The sequence below is a fragment of the Salmo salar genome, chromosome ssa03, assembly GCF_905237065.1.
Source record: "Salmo salar chromosome ssa03, Ssal_v3.1, whole genome shotgun sequence".
In the NCBI taxonomy this organism is placed as follows: Eukaryota; Metazoa; Chordata; class Actinopteri; order Salmoniformes; family Salmonidae; genus Salmo; species Salmo salar.
This window is the reverse complement of record NC_059444.1, coordinates 104,775,190-104,790,790: the sequence shown is the minus strand read 5'-3', so window position 1 is coordinate 104,790,790 and position 15,601 is coordinate 104,775,190. Positions and strand designations below refer to the sequence as shown.

Genomic DNA, 15,601 nt, shown 5'->3' with positions numbered 1-15,601 from the left:
GGGGTATTGCTTATTGTATTGCTTACATCTTAATATATAGACTTTTATATCAACCCTCTATCCCAGAAACACCCAGCTATGTTCAGGGTACTGATGAATGAAGGGTTTATTACTATTGTAGTACTGACTTTAATATCAACCCTCTATCCCAGAAACACCCAGCTTTGTTCAGGGTACTGATGAATGAAGGGTTTATTACTATTGTATTACTTTTTTTATTAACTTAGCTACTGACTTGTTCTATTGTTGTTGTATTGTCAAGAGGTTAACCTGCAAGGAAGCATTTCAGTACATAATACTTGTATTGTGCTTTATATTATTATAGATATTTTAGGGTTGCCATGGATTTCAAGCAGGCAATGCCATCAGGTCCAAACCCCAAACAAGGAAATTGTAGAAGACAGGCGTGTTGGGGTTTCCTGCCAGCATGACCACCCGCTTCACTTCCTGAACATGAAAAAGGGTGAAAGGTGGGATGCAGTAATAGGGAGTTTTTTTCAGTTTCTTTTTCAGTATTTTATTTCAGTGTTGATTAATTTAGTTAATTTAGTAAATTGTATTTAGTTATTTAGTGCAGATAATGATGTACTTCTTCTGTAGTTTGTCAAATGCAGTGAACCTGCTGAGAGATGAAGTAGGGGATGAGAGGCCAGAACATCAACCTCATCTTCATGGAGGACATTGATGCCAGATGCAGTGAACCTGCTGAGAGATGAAGGAGGGGATGAGAGGCCAGAACATCAACCTCATCTTCATGGAGGACATTGATTCCAGATGCAGTGAACCTGCTGAGAGATGAAGGAGGGGATGAGAGGCCAGAACATCAACCTCATCTTCATGGAGGACATTGATGCCAGATGCAGTGAACCTGCTGAGAGATGAAGGAGGGGATGAGAGGCCAGAACATCAGTCTCATCTTCATGGAGGACATTGATGCCAGATGCAGTGAACCTGCTGAGAGATGAAGGAGGGAATGAGAGGCCAGAACATCAACCTCATCTTCATGGAGGACATTGATGCCAGATGCAGTGAACCTGCTGAGAGATGAAGGAGGGGATGAGAGGCCAGAACATCAGTCTCATCTTCATGGAGGACATTGATGCCAGATGCAGTGAACCTGCTGAGAGATGAAGGAAGGGATGAGAGGCCAGAACATCAATCTCATCTTCATGGAGGACATTGATGTCAGATGCAGTGAACCTGCTGAGAGATGAAGGAGGGGATGAGAGGCCAGAACATCAACCTCATCTTCATGGAGGACATTGATTCCAGATGCAGCTACATGTGCAAGTAATTCATCTTTTTTATTCAAGATCTCATTGACTTTAACATTTGAAAAGCAGTTTCTCCAACAATAGTTTTAACATGAACATTTTGTCCATAACTTTTTAGAGAAACTTTCCTGAATTGAATCATGGGACCAAATTGGTTGTTCCAGGTTTCCATGCTGATGGACATGACTTGCCATGTCAGGTACTTGAACAGGATCATTAATATTATCAGTAGGTATTAATTCATATTTTATAAGGTTTTAACCAAATAACCCTTTTACCATGGTATGACATGATTTTATATTTCTAGATGAAATTCAACACCCGATATGTGGAAGGTGCTGGACTGGCAGATGGGGAGCAGATGGAGAGGCTGTGGTCGTATCTGAGGCGCTTTGGGAAGGTCACCAAAGAAATGAGGCCGTCCCATCTTATTGACCTCCTGACTGATGCACTTCTCCACCATGGGAAAACGCCAGAGGCTACGTTAGTACACTTGGAATTGTTATTCATTTACTTGATGCTGGTTGACTCTAGTGATGTTCCTAACATTTCCTGTTGTTTTGATGTAGTGGACTCTCTGCCATAGAGGGTTTCCCCAGCAACAGAAGTTGCAACAGAAGCAAAAAGGGAAATGGAAGAAATTGCACAGTCTCTTCCAGGTAAACCATTGTATCAATAATCTAGGCATAGAATTTCAGTATTGATTAGAAATGTTGTCACATCTGTCACTGTTGTTATGTTTTAGGAACAACACTGGACACCATTAGGGATTGGGGCAGGAATGTCAGTGTTGTTATGTTGTAGGAACAACACTGGACACCATTAGGGATTGGGGCAGGAATGTCAGTGTTGTTATGTTGTAGGAACAACACTGGACACCATTAGGGATTGGGGCAGGAATGTCAGTGTTGTTGTGTTGTAGGAACAACACTGGACACCATTAGGGATTGGGGCAGGAATGTCAGTGTTGTTATGTTTTAGGAACAACACTGGACACCATTAGGGATTGGGGCAGGAATGTCAGTGTCACCCTTGAGAGGCAAAAACCTGCTCTGTGCTGGGAGGAGCAATATGTTGCAATGCTCCAGCAACATACAATTGCAATGTATGTAATTAATTTCAAATGACTAAACAAAGTTGTTATTTTTCGACATGCATTATTGTATGCCCTCTGTAATCCATGTTTTATTTTCAGGGTACAGCAGGAAAGTGGAGATGGAACAGCTGTTTTTCAGCTTGTGCAGTTCGATAGGTACTTCCTCAGTTTTTAACAGTGTAATTGTTAGATAAATGAATATAATTGATCTCCCTGGTCAAAGTATTTAGAACCTTTCTGATGACAGAAAACTGAAGACGATGGAGAGGAAGAACAGCATCCTCCATCGATGGTCCCCCACCAGCAGTCTCTTCCAGACTGCACTCCACAGACTGCAGAGTAACAGATTGATGGTCCCCCACCAGCAGTCTCTTCCAGACTGCACTCCACAGACTGCAGAGTAACAGATTGATGGTCCCCCACCAGCAGTCTCTTCCAGACTGCACTCCACAGACTGCAGAGTAACAGATTGATGGTCCCCCACCAGCAGTCTCTTCCAGACTGCACTCCACAGACTGCAGAGTAACAGATTGATGGTCCCCCACCAGCAGTCTCTTCCAGACTGCACTCCACAGACTGCAGAGGAACAGATTGATGGTCCCCCACCAGCAGTCTCTTCCAGACTGCACTCCACAGACTGCAGAGGAACAGATTGAGGACCAATCTGGAGGGAACCTTCAGTCTGCTGCTAGAACGGAGGTTCCTCTGTGGCCTGAAAATATGCAGGTTATAGATATATATTCAACAATAGGAACAAGTCAACTCATATCAGTTCTATGTTAATTCTGGGTGGTCATACACAATAATAATGTTTATTTGTATCTGTTTCTGAACTTGGTTTCTGTTGCTCATGATCTATTGTTGGATGGTAATCAGAGTAATTTTATAGCAGCTTTAGGTCATTTTTTATTTATTTTTGTTTAGATTGGATTACCTTTAACATATTTTCTGTCTGTATTATCTGTTATCAATAGATGGTCAAGGTATTGATTATGTCACACTGTGGCCTAGGAGAGCTATGTTTTCTCTGTTTAGCTAGGCCAGGGTGTGATAGGTGGGTGGGCAATCTATGTTTTATTTTCTATGTTTTGGCCGGGTATGGTTTCCAATCAGAGGCAGGTGTCTTTCGTTGTCTCTGATTGGAAGCCATACTTAGGCAGCCTGTTTTTCCTTTGTCCTTGTGGGAAGTTATTTTCTGTTTAGTTGGTGAAACCTGACAGAACTGTTTTGCTGTCGTTTTGTTTGATTGTGTAACAAAAAATGTCGTACTCGTCACGGAAAATGTCGTACTGGAGAGAAGAGGACCAAGGCGCAGCGAGAATGTGGATACTCATATTTTAATTACCAAAAAAGGAGTAAAGCATCCACTTGACAAAACAATAAAGATCACGACAGCAACAGTTTTACAGGCTCTACAAACGCAGTGCAAAAACAACTACCCACAACCCCAAAGAAAAACACACACACCTATATAGGACTTCCAATCAAAGGCAACTCAATACACCTGCCTTCAATTGGAAGTCCCAATCACCAACAAACATTCACACACACAAAACTGCCACGTCCTGACCCCAAAACTAATACAATAGCTCCATCTGCTGGTCAGGACGTGACAGATTGTCAGAGTGTTCTGAGTAAAATAAATACAAGATGAACATCTTCCACGCTGCACCTTGGTCTACTCCTTTCCACAGCTGTGACAGATTATCTGTTATCAATCGATGGTCAAGGTATTGATTATCTGTTATCAATAGATGGTCAAGGTATTGATTATCTGTTATCAATAGATGGTCAAGGTATTGATTATCTGTTATCAATAGATGGTCAAGGTATTGATTATCTGTTATCAATAGATGGTCAAGGTATTGATTGTCTGTTATCAATAGATGGTCAAGGTATTGATTATCTGTTATCAATAGATGGTCAAGGTATTGATTATCTGTTATTAATTGATGGTCAAGGTATTGATTATCTGTTATCAATAGATGGTAAAGGTATTGATTATCTGTTATCAATAGATGGTCAAGGTATTGATTATCTGTTATCAATAGATGGTCAAGGTATTGCCAACTGCCTGTCCAAAAGGCCACGGTCGGTAGTAGCATAAAAACACATGTGAAGGACTACAACCTGAGGAGACGAGGTTTGTCCTCACAGCTCCTACAGGCCCTGGTGTATGAGGATGCAATGCAGGTGGACAGCACTGATTGGTCCTGGAGAGCAGGAGGAGCAGAGGATGATGGGGAGGTGCACCTCAAGCTAAGGCTCTTGGTGCTCTTTGTGAAGAGAAGCGGTAGATTGAGGATGATGTCTTCACTGCCAAGATGTTCTACTCACATGAGCAGGAACTGATCGTGGAGGCCTTACAACATTACACAGAGCAGGAACTGATCGTGGAGGCCTTACAACATTACACAGAGCAGGAACTGATCGTGGAGGCCTTACAACATTACACAGAGCAGGAACTGATCGTGGAGGCCTTACAACATTACACAGAGCAGGAACTGATCGTGGAGGCCTTACAACATTACACAGAGCAGGAACTGATCGTGGAGGCCTTACAACATTACACAGAGCAGGAACTGATCGTGGAGGCCTTACAACATTACACAGAGCAGGAACTGATCGTGGAGGCCTTACAACATTACACAGAGCAGGAACTGATCGTGGAGGCCTTACAACATTACACAGAGCAGGAACTGATCGTGGAGGCCTTACAACATTACACAGAGCAGGAACTGATCGTGGAGGCCTTACAACATTACACAGAGCAGGAACTGATCGTGGAGGCCTTACAACATTACACAGAGCAGGAACTGATCGTGGAGGCCTTACAACATTACACAGAGCAGGAACTGATCGTGGAGGCCTTACAACATTACACAGAGCAGGAACTGATCGTGGAGGCCTTACAACATTACACAGAGCAGGAACTGATCGTGGAGGCCCTACAACATTACACAGAGCAGGAACTGATCGTGGAGGCCTTACAACATTACACAGAGCAGGAACTGATCGTGGAGGCCTTACAACATTACACAGAGCAGGAACTGATCGTAGAGGCCTTACAACATTACACAGAGCAGGAACTGATCGTGGAGGCCTTACAACATTACACAGAGCAGGAACTGATCGTGGAGGCCTTACAACATTACACAGAGCAGGAACTGATCGTGGAGGCCTTACAACATTACACAGAGCAGGAACTGATCGTGGAGGCCTTACAACATTACACAGAGCAGGAACTGATCGTGGAGGCCTTACAACATTACACAGAGCAGGAACTGATCGTGGAGGCCTTACAACATTACACAGAGCAGGAACTGATCGTGGAGGCCTTACAACATTACACAGAGCAGGAACTGATCGTGGAGGCCTTACAACATTACACAGAGCAGGAACTGATCGTGGAGGCCTTACAACATTACACAGAGCAGGAACTGATCGTGGAGGCCTTACAACATTACACAGAGCAGGAACTGATCGTGGAGGCCTTACAACATTACACAGAGCAGGAACTGATCGTGGAGGCCTTACAACATTACACAGAGCAGGAACTGATCGTGGAGGCCTTACAACATTACACAGAGTAGGAACTGATCGTGGAGGCCCTACAACATTACACAGAGCAGGAACTGATCGTGGAGGCCTTACAACATTACACAGAGCAGGAACTGATCGTGGAGGCCCTACAACATTACACAGAGCAGGAACTGATCGTGGAGGCCTTACAACATTACACAGAGCAGGAACTGATCGTGGAGGCCTTACAACATTACACAGAGCAGGAACTGATCGTGGAGGCCTTACAACATTACACAGAGCAGGAACTGATCGTGGAGGCCTTACAACATTACACAGAGCAGGAACTGATCGTGGAGGCCTTACAACATTACACAGAGCAGGAACTGATCGTGGAGGCCTTACAACATTACACAGAGCAGGAACTGATCGTGGAGGCCTTACAACATTACACAGAGCAGGAACTGATCGTGGAGGCCTTACAACATTACACAGAGCAGGAACTGATCGTGGAGGCCTTACAACATTACACAGAGTAGGAACTGATCGTGGAGGCCCTACAACATTACACAGAGCAGGAACTGATCGTGGAGGCCTTACAACATTACACAGAGCAGGAACTGATCGTGGAGGCCTTACAACATTACACAGAGCAGGAACTGATCGTGGAGGCCTTACAACATTACACAGAGCAGGAACTGATCGTGGAGGCCTTACAACATTACACAGAGCAAGATGGATGTTGTCTTGGGGAAAGAGCTGTCCTTGCTGGAAAGCTTGATGAGCTACAGCACGCAGAAGGACAATGTGAATCGTTCAGAAGGGCTTTTATTGAGGGCAGAAACTATGAAGAGGAGGAGGATGACTATTATGATGACGACGACGACGATGACAACGATGGTGATATTGATGGAGGAATAGATGAATGAGGCTGAGGGTGATAACTACAACAACGATGGTGATATTGATGGAGGAATAGATGAATGAGGCTGAGGGTGATGACTACAACAACCATGGTGATATTGATGGAGGAACAGATGAATGAGGCTGAGGGTGATGACTACAACAACGATGGTGATATTGATGGAGGAACAGATGAATGAGGCTGAGGGTGATGATTACAACAACGATGGTGATATTGATGGAGGAATAGATGAATGAGGCTGAGGGTGATGACTACAACAACAATGGTGATATTGATGGAGGAATAGATGAATGAGGCTGAGGGTGATGACTACAACAACGATGGTGATATTGATGGAGGAATAGATGAATGAGGCTGATGGTGATGACTACAACAACGATGGTGATATTGATGGAGGAACAGATGAATGAGGCTGATGGTGTGTTGTTTTTAACATGTCCATTGCTTTTTAATTGATCTCATTGTATTCCTGCCCTTTGTTTATAATGGTATGTTTTATTGCTCTTTTGGGGTTGAAAGAAGCACATTTCTGTTTAATTGTTAGATGTGATACAGGCCATTGTTGCATGTCATTTACTATTGATGTCATGGTGAGGAGAACCTGATTTGAGCCTGATATACCCCAAGAGTCTAATGGAATAGACAGGTTTGCTTCCTCCAAAGTATTGTCTTTTCATTGACCTGTTAGTTGTGGAGTTTGTAAATATATTTTATTTAACCTTTATTTAACTAGGCAACTCAATTTAGATTATTTTGCAAATATTGTAATTTAAATATCTAGATCACCATCATCAATGTAGATTATTGTGTAAATATTGTCATGTGAATATCTAGATCACCATTGTCATCTTTAAATAAATTAATAACTTCTGCAGCTGATCCTGCCTGGCACCTGCAAAATTTAACCGTCCAATAATGGAATTAGTAACTAAGGATTGTAGCTTTAAGGTTTCAGTATGTAGCCTACAGAGAAACACATTCAGAGATCAAGCCTTGTCATTTCAGATAAATTCACTTTGCAGGAGAGGGGAGACTGGAGGCCATGGTGGGGTCAAAGTAGCACATTTAATAAATAATTATTCTAAACAAAAACATTGTTTCTATTGAACATGCCATACTAATAAAGGCATTTTAATCAATTATATGAAGAGTGTCTTGGTCCTCCTTTATTTTTGATGACCTACTCACCCCTTTTACCAAAGAGCACCTTCTGTCTACCAACATTTACTATTGTGTACCTTGTAGCGCTTCCCTTCCTCCTCTTTCTACTAAACCACAAAGGGGTTAGAACTACAATTCCGGCGCCATTTCCGGTTGCCGTCGCTGGACGCGATGCAACGTGAAACAGGGAGTTGTAGTTCTTCACAGAAAGCCCAGGTGTATTCAAACCATTACAGTTTTACATTTACATTTTAGTCATTTAGCAGACGCTCTTATCCAGAGCGACTTACAGTAGTGAATGCATACATTTCATACATTTTTATTTTCCCGTACTGGGAAAAAAATGACACACAGTTCCTCAGCATTGGAACATTTTGGAATCACAGTCATGAAACCCCCCTTAAACATATGACACAATGTTCTCACTACAACTGAGGACTCTTACAGTGGTGGACTTTATGTTAATAAATAGGTCTCAAATCAAATCAAAGTTTATTTGTCACGTGCGCCGAATGCAACAGACCTTAGAGTGAAATGCTTACTTACAGGCTCTAACCAATAGTGCGAAAAAAAGGTATGTGTGTGTGTGTGTGTGTGTGTGTGTGTGTGTGTGTGTGTGTGTGTGTGTGTGTGTGTGTGTGTGTGTAGGTAAGTAAAGAAATAAAACAACAGTAAAAATACATTTGAAAATAAGAGTAGCAAGGCTATATAAAGACATCGGTTAGTCAGGCTTAAGAGTTGTGAACTACAAATATGGCGTCTTTTTGTAGTTTTCTTCCTAACTCTAACCCTAGCTCAGTTGATCTGCTTTATCAATGGTGCAACATTCAACCCCTCCAAAATGCCTTAATTCATCTGATGCATCCCTCACGCAGATCCACTGACGTCCGAATCACTATTTCAATTTGTCTACAGACTCAATAGTATTTGCACTTCAAAATGCAATATTCTCATTCATTTTGATAATTCTTTCTTATTAAGAGACATTCACTAAGAGGATTTGTTCAGATCAATGGGCTGCTCTAACATTTTAACACTGAGCCATGTGACTATACAGTAGCCTACATCTATAGTCTACTGTAAAATCGTATGCTGCTTTAGGCTAAATACTATAGTTTTCTGTGTGTTTCAAAGGGACAAATGGAAAGAGGTCCTACTGTATTCTAGATGGTGGTGTAGAGTATCTACAATGTGACCTCCCTAAATAATGGTGGTGTAGTGTATCTACAATGTGACCTCCCTAAATAATGGTGGTGTAGAGTATCTACAATGTGACCTCCCCTAAATAATGGTGGTGTAGAGTATCTACAATGTTACCTCCCTAAATAATGGTGGTGTAGAGTATCTACAATGTGACCTCCCTAAATAATGGTGGTGTAGAGTATCTACAATGTGATCTCCCTAAATAATGGTGGAGTAGAGTATCTACAATGTGACCTCCCTAAATAATGGTGGTGTAGAGTATCTACAATGTGACCTCCCTAAATAATGGTGGTGTAGAGTATCTACAATGTTACCTCCCTAAATAATGGTGGTGTAGTGACTCTACAATGTGACCTCCCTAAATAATGCACAAGTTACATTTTAACTTCATTCAAGAGGAGAGAATGTAGGAGACTAATAAAGCAGGTAGAGGACCATTTTATGGGGCTGAAACCTAAAGCGGCAACTGCAGCGCAATCAATAGGAGGTGAACAGCACCTGGTGCTGAAAATATAGCAGCACAATCAATAGGAGGTGAACAGCACCTGGTGCTGAAAATATAGCTAACTTGTTATGCAAGTGGCGCCAATCAACAGGTGGAGAAAACTACACCAGTCAAGTAATTCATTTCAACAATAATCTTCCTTTTAATTTGACTTTAAAAACAACAAGAGGGCTTAATTGGAGTCTATTTCTTCAGAGTGAAGGCACATATAAATTAACTTAACTGTCTGAGCTAGGCTGTGTGGGGGTGAAGGCCCATATAAATAACTTAACTGGCTGAGCTAGGCTGTGTGGGGGTGAAGGCCCATATAAATAACTTAACTGTCTGAGCTAGGCTGTGGGGGGGCGAAGGCCCATATAAATAACTTAACTGTCTGAGCTAGGCTATGTGGGGGCGAAGGCCCATATAAATAACTTAACTGTCTGAGCTAGGCTGTGTGGGGGCGAAGGCCCATATAAATAACTTAACTGTCTGAGCTAGGCTGTGTGGGGGCGAAGGCCCATATAAATAACTTAACTGTCTGAGCTAGGCTGTGTGGGGGCGAAGGCCCATATAAATAACTTAACTGTCTGAGCTAGGCTATGTGGGGGCGCAGGCCCATATAAATAACTTAACTGTCTGAGCTAGGCTGTGTGGGGGCGAAGGCCCATATAAATAACTTAACTGGCTGAGCTAGGCTGTGTGGGGCGAAGGCCCATATAAATAACTTAACTGTCTGAGCTAGGCTATGTGGGGCGAAGGCCCATATAAATAACTTAACTGTCTGAGCTAGGCTGTGTGGGGCGAAGGCCCATATAAATAACTTAACTGTCTGAGCTAGGCTATGTGGGGGCGCAGGCCCATATAAATAACTTAACTGGCTGAGCTAGGCTGTGTGGGGGCGAAGGCCCATATAAATAACTTAACTGGCTGAGCTAGGCTGTGTGGGGGCGAAGGCCCATATAAATAACTTAACTGTCTGAGCTAGGCTATGTGGGGGCGAAGGCCCATATAAATAACTTAACTGTCTGAGCTAGGCTGTGTGGCTTAACAGCATCTTTCACAAGAAAACAAAATGGCCTGATAGTGGGATTTGTATTTATTTATTAGGCCGAGTTACAACTGCATCATGGCCAAAAAGGCAGCATCCTACATAAAACAATAATTGAAAGAAAAAAAGGCGATGTCTGTATCTGAATGTCTGTATCGGGATAGCCTGATCCTGATAACCTGATCCTGATAGCATGATCCTGATAGCCTGATCCTGATAACCTGATCCTGATAACCTGATCCTGATAGCCTGATCCTGATAGCCTGATCCTGATAGCCTGATCCTGATAGCCTGATCCTGATAACCTGATCCTGATAGCCTGATCCTGATAGCCTGATCCTGATAGCCTGATCCTGATAGCCTGATCCTGATAGCCTGATCCTGATAGCCTGATCCTGATAACCTGATCCTGATAGCCTGATCCTGATAACCTGATCCTTATAACCTGATCCTGATAACCTGATCCTGATAGCCTGATCCTGATAACCTGATCCTGATAACCTGATCCTGATAACCTGATCCTTATAACCTGATCCTGATAGCCTGATCCTGATAGCCTGATCCTGATAACCTGATCCTTATAACCTGATCCTGATAACCTGATCCTGATAGCCTGATCCTGATAGCCTGATCCTGATAACCTGATCCTGATAACCTGATCCTGATAACCTGATCCTGATAGCCTGATCCTGATAACCTGATCCTGATAACCTGATCCTGATAACCTGATCCTGATAACCTGATCCTGATAGCCTGATCCTGATAACCTGATCCTGATAACCTGATCCTGATAGCCTGATCCTGATAACCTAATAACCTGATCCTGATAACCTGATCCTGATAACCTGATGCTGATAGCCTGATCATTTATTGACAGAACAAACAGATGACTCAATGGATTTCAATCAGCTCATTTTGAATTACAGCCTTATCCAGCGAGGGGTACTGTTTTCTTAGCAAGGGAGGAGAATTATCCACCAGGGAGGACTGTGAGAATATCACATTAAAACTAAATGATATCCTTGGGCATGCTGTAGTCTTCAAATCTGGAGGAGAAGTTGTCTGGTCCCTCTGCCTGTCGTTTCTTCAGTGTTGCTGAAGAGCAGTAGCCTTCCAGATGACAAGTCCAAATCCAACAACTCAAGCTTCCTAGTAAAGGCCTCCAGATGTATCACCATGTCCACCACGGTTTCCCTCTTCCTTGTCACTGCAGATTTAATTTAAATTACAGAATGTCGCCAAAAAAGCAACATCTGAGAGGAATTCCTCAATTTCCAAAATACAAAGGTGATCAGCTGCTGCCCTCATTTGGCTTTTTCTGACAAAATCCACAACCTGGTCATGAAGCTCACAGAATGGCTCTAGAGCTTTTCCTTTACTCAGCCAGCGCACGTTGTTGTGAAGCAGGAGATCATCCTGGATGGACTCCTCTGGTTCTGTCACCAGCTGGCTTTTCCTTTACTCAGCCAGCGCACGTTGTTGTGAAGCAGGAGATCATCCTGGATGGACTCCTCTGGTTCTGTCACCAGCTTGCTTTTCCTTTACTCAGCCAGCGCACGTTGTAGTGAAGCAGGAGATCATCCTGGATGGACTCCTCTGGTTCTGTCACCAGCTTGCTTTTCCTGTACTCAGCCAGCGCACGTTGTTGTGAAGCAGGAGATCATCCTGGATGGACTCCTCTGGTTCTGTCACCAGCTTGCTTTTCCTTTACTCAGCCAGCGCATGTTGTTGTGAAGCAGGAGATCATCCTGGATGGACTCCTCTAGTTCTGTCATCAGCTGGCTGAAAAGACGGTGTTGTGTTGCTTGATGTCTCCCTGACAAAGTTAATTATGCGCATGACTTTATCCATCACATCTATTAGCTCAGTGTTTAGTCTGGTACACAACACACTCTGATGGATGAGACAATGTAAACCATGTTTAGTCTGGTACACTCTGATGGATGAGACAATGTAAACCATGTTTAGTCTGGTACACTCTGATGGATGAGACAATGTAAACCATGTTTAGTCTGGAACACAACACACTCTGATGGATGAGACAATGTAAACCATGTTTAGTCTGGTACACTCTGATGGATGAGACAATGTAAACCATGTTTAGTCTGGTACACTCTGATGGATGAGACAATGTAAACCATGTTTAGTCTGGTACACAACACACTCTGATGGATGAGACAATGTAAACCATGTTTAGTCTGGTACACAACACACTCTGATGGATGAGACAATGTAAACCATTTTTAGTCTGGTACACAACACACTCTGATGGATGAGACAATGTAAACCATGTTTAGTCTGGTACACAACACACTCTGATGGATGAGACAATGTAAACCATGTTTAGTCTGGTACACAACACACTCTGTTGGATGAGACAATGTAAACCATGTTTAGTCTGGTACAAAACACACTCTGATGGATGAGACAATGTAAACCATGTTTAGTCTGGTACACTCTGATGGATGAGACAATGTAAACCATGTTTAGTCTGGTACACTCTGATGGATGAGACAATGTATACCTTGTTTAGTCTGGTACACAACACACTCTGATGGATGAGACAATGTAAACCATGTTTAGTCTGGTACACAACACACTCTGTTGGATGAGACAATGTAAACCATGTTTAGTCTGGTACACAACACACTCTGTTGGATGAGACAATGTAAACCATGTTTAGTCTGGTACACAACACACGCTGATGGATGAGACAATGTAAACCATGTTTAGTCTGGTACACAACACACTCTGATGGATGAGACAATGTAAACCATGTTTAGTCTGGTACACTCTGATGGATGAGACAATGTAAACCATGTTTAGTCTGGTACACAACACACTCTGATGGATGAGACAATGTAAACCATGTTTAGTCTGGTACACTCTGATGGATGAGACAATGTAAACCATGTTTAGTCTGGTACACTCTGATGGATGAGACAATGTAAACCATGTTTAGTCTGGTACACAACACACTCTGATGGATGAGACAATGTAAACCATGTTTAGTCTGGTACACTCTGATGGATGAGACAATGTAAACCATGTTTAGTCTGGTACACAACACACTCTGATGGATGAGACAATGTAAACCATGTTTAGTCTGGTACACAACACACTCTGATGGATGAGACAATGTAAACCATGTTTAGTCTGGTACACTCTGATGGATGAGACAATGTAAACCATGTTTAGTCTGGTACACAACACACTCTGATGGATGAGACAATGTAAACCATGTTTAGTCTGGTACAAAACACACTCTGATGGATGAGACATTGCAAGCCATTCATTTGTGGGGTGATTTCCTTCAACCTGCTGACCAGGCCCCTGTGTCTGTCCACCATAGCAGGAGTCCATCAGAAACCTCTGTCCACCATAGCAGGAGTCCATCAGAAACCTCTGTCCACCATAGCAGGAGTCCCATCAGAAACCTCTGCCCACCATATCAGGAGTCCATCAGAAACCTCTGTCCACCATTGCAGGAGTCCATCAGAAACCTCTGTCCACCATAGCAGGAGTCCATCAGAAACCTCTGTCCACCATAGCAGGAGTCGGAGAACTCAGAGTTGACCTCTTCTAATGACAAGCCATGCGGTGTAAACAATTGTTCCAGCTTTGTGAATAGGACGTCCCCGGTGGTGTGTCCTTCCAGGGGAACGTCCCCGGTGGTGTGTCCTTCCAGGGGAACTCCCCGGTGGTGTGTCCTTCCAGGGGGACTCCCCGGTGGTGTGTCCTTCCAGGGAACGTCCCCAGTGGTGTGTCCTTCCAGGGGAACGTCCCCGGTGGTGTGTCCTTCCAGGGGAACTCCCCGGTGGTGTGTCCTTCCAGGGGAACGTCCCCGGTGGTGTGTCCTTCCAGGGGAACGTCCCCGGTGGTGTGTCCTTCCAGGGGAACTCCCCGGTGGTGTGTCCTTCCAGGGGAACGTCCCGGCGGTGTGTCCTTCCAGTGGAACGTCCCCGGTGGTGTGTCCTTCCAGGGGAATCAGTGCCAGTAGCTCTTCTTTAAAGTAATTTCCATGAAAATAACGGACATATAAACACAACTGTGCTACATCGGTGTTGTCAGTTCTCTCATCAATATCCAGGGAAAAATGTTCAGCCTGACTGAGCCCCTCCAGAACAATCCTATGCACATCATCCTTCGAGCACGGACACGCCGTCCGGCTGTTGATGCAGACAGGGGCACCTGTTTGACAGACCCAATTATTCTATCCATAGACTGGTCTGTAGCCAATTCCTCCAAAACTGTCACCATGCACTTTTTAACCTCTTACAACTACTTCGGGCTAGGGGGCAGTATTGAGAATTCCGAAGAAAATATGTGCCCTTTTTAAACGGCGTCCTACACAAACCCAGAAGCTAGGATATGCATATTATTATTATCTTTGGATAGAAAACACCCTAAAGTTTCTAAAACTGTTTGAATGGTGTCTGTAAGTATAACAGAACTCATATGGCAGTCAAAACCCTGAGCGAAACTCAAACAGGAAGTGGAAATCTGACTTTGAAAGCTATGCCATTGAAACACACAGGGACTTATTAATCATTGAGCACTTTCTATGGCTTCCACTAGATGTCAACAGTCTTTACAAAGTGGTTTGAATGTTCTCTGGTTGAAACTGACCGAACAAGAGGCTTTGAAAGTTGGTCATAGTCGGAAGTCCATTGAGTCTATGACGCCATGTCTGGCCATGGGTGTACTCTATATTCCGAAATGTTTTGTAAGACAACGCAATCGTGCGGTAGGAATATTATTGAAGTTCTGATTGAAGAAGGCCCTAAAGATTTATTCTTTACAACGTTTGACATGTTTGAACGAACCTAAATTTAAAAAAAAAAACTTTTTGTGAAAGCCAGGGACAGAACGCGCGAAACATAAG

The 15,601-nt window shown here is 43.3% G+C and overlaps 1 protein-coding gene and 1 long non-coding RNA gene across 3 annotated transcripts in view; both read left to right on the top strand.

The window, feature by feature from the left end:
* The window catches only part of LOC123741878 (zinc finger protein 184-like), a gene marked incomplete at both ends in the record, with an annotated part of 464,177 nt that overhangs the window by 290,658 nt on the left and 157,918 nt on the right, over window positions 1-15,601 (top strand). The window lies entirely within an intron of this gene.
* Window positions 1,393-1,888, top strand: LOC123741828 (uncharacterized). 2 transcript variants are annotated; one of them, XR_006769379.1, is made up of 3 exons: window positions 1,393-1,473; window positions 1,582-1,757; window positions 1,844-1,888. It is a non-coding gene; the product is annotated as an uncharacterized lncRNA (long non-coding RNA). The 2 variants fall into 2 exon arrangements; XR_006769378.1 differs by having other exon boundaries at window positions 1,407-1,502.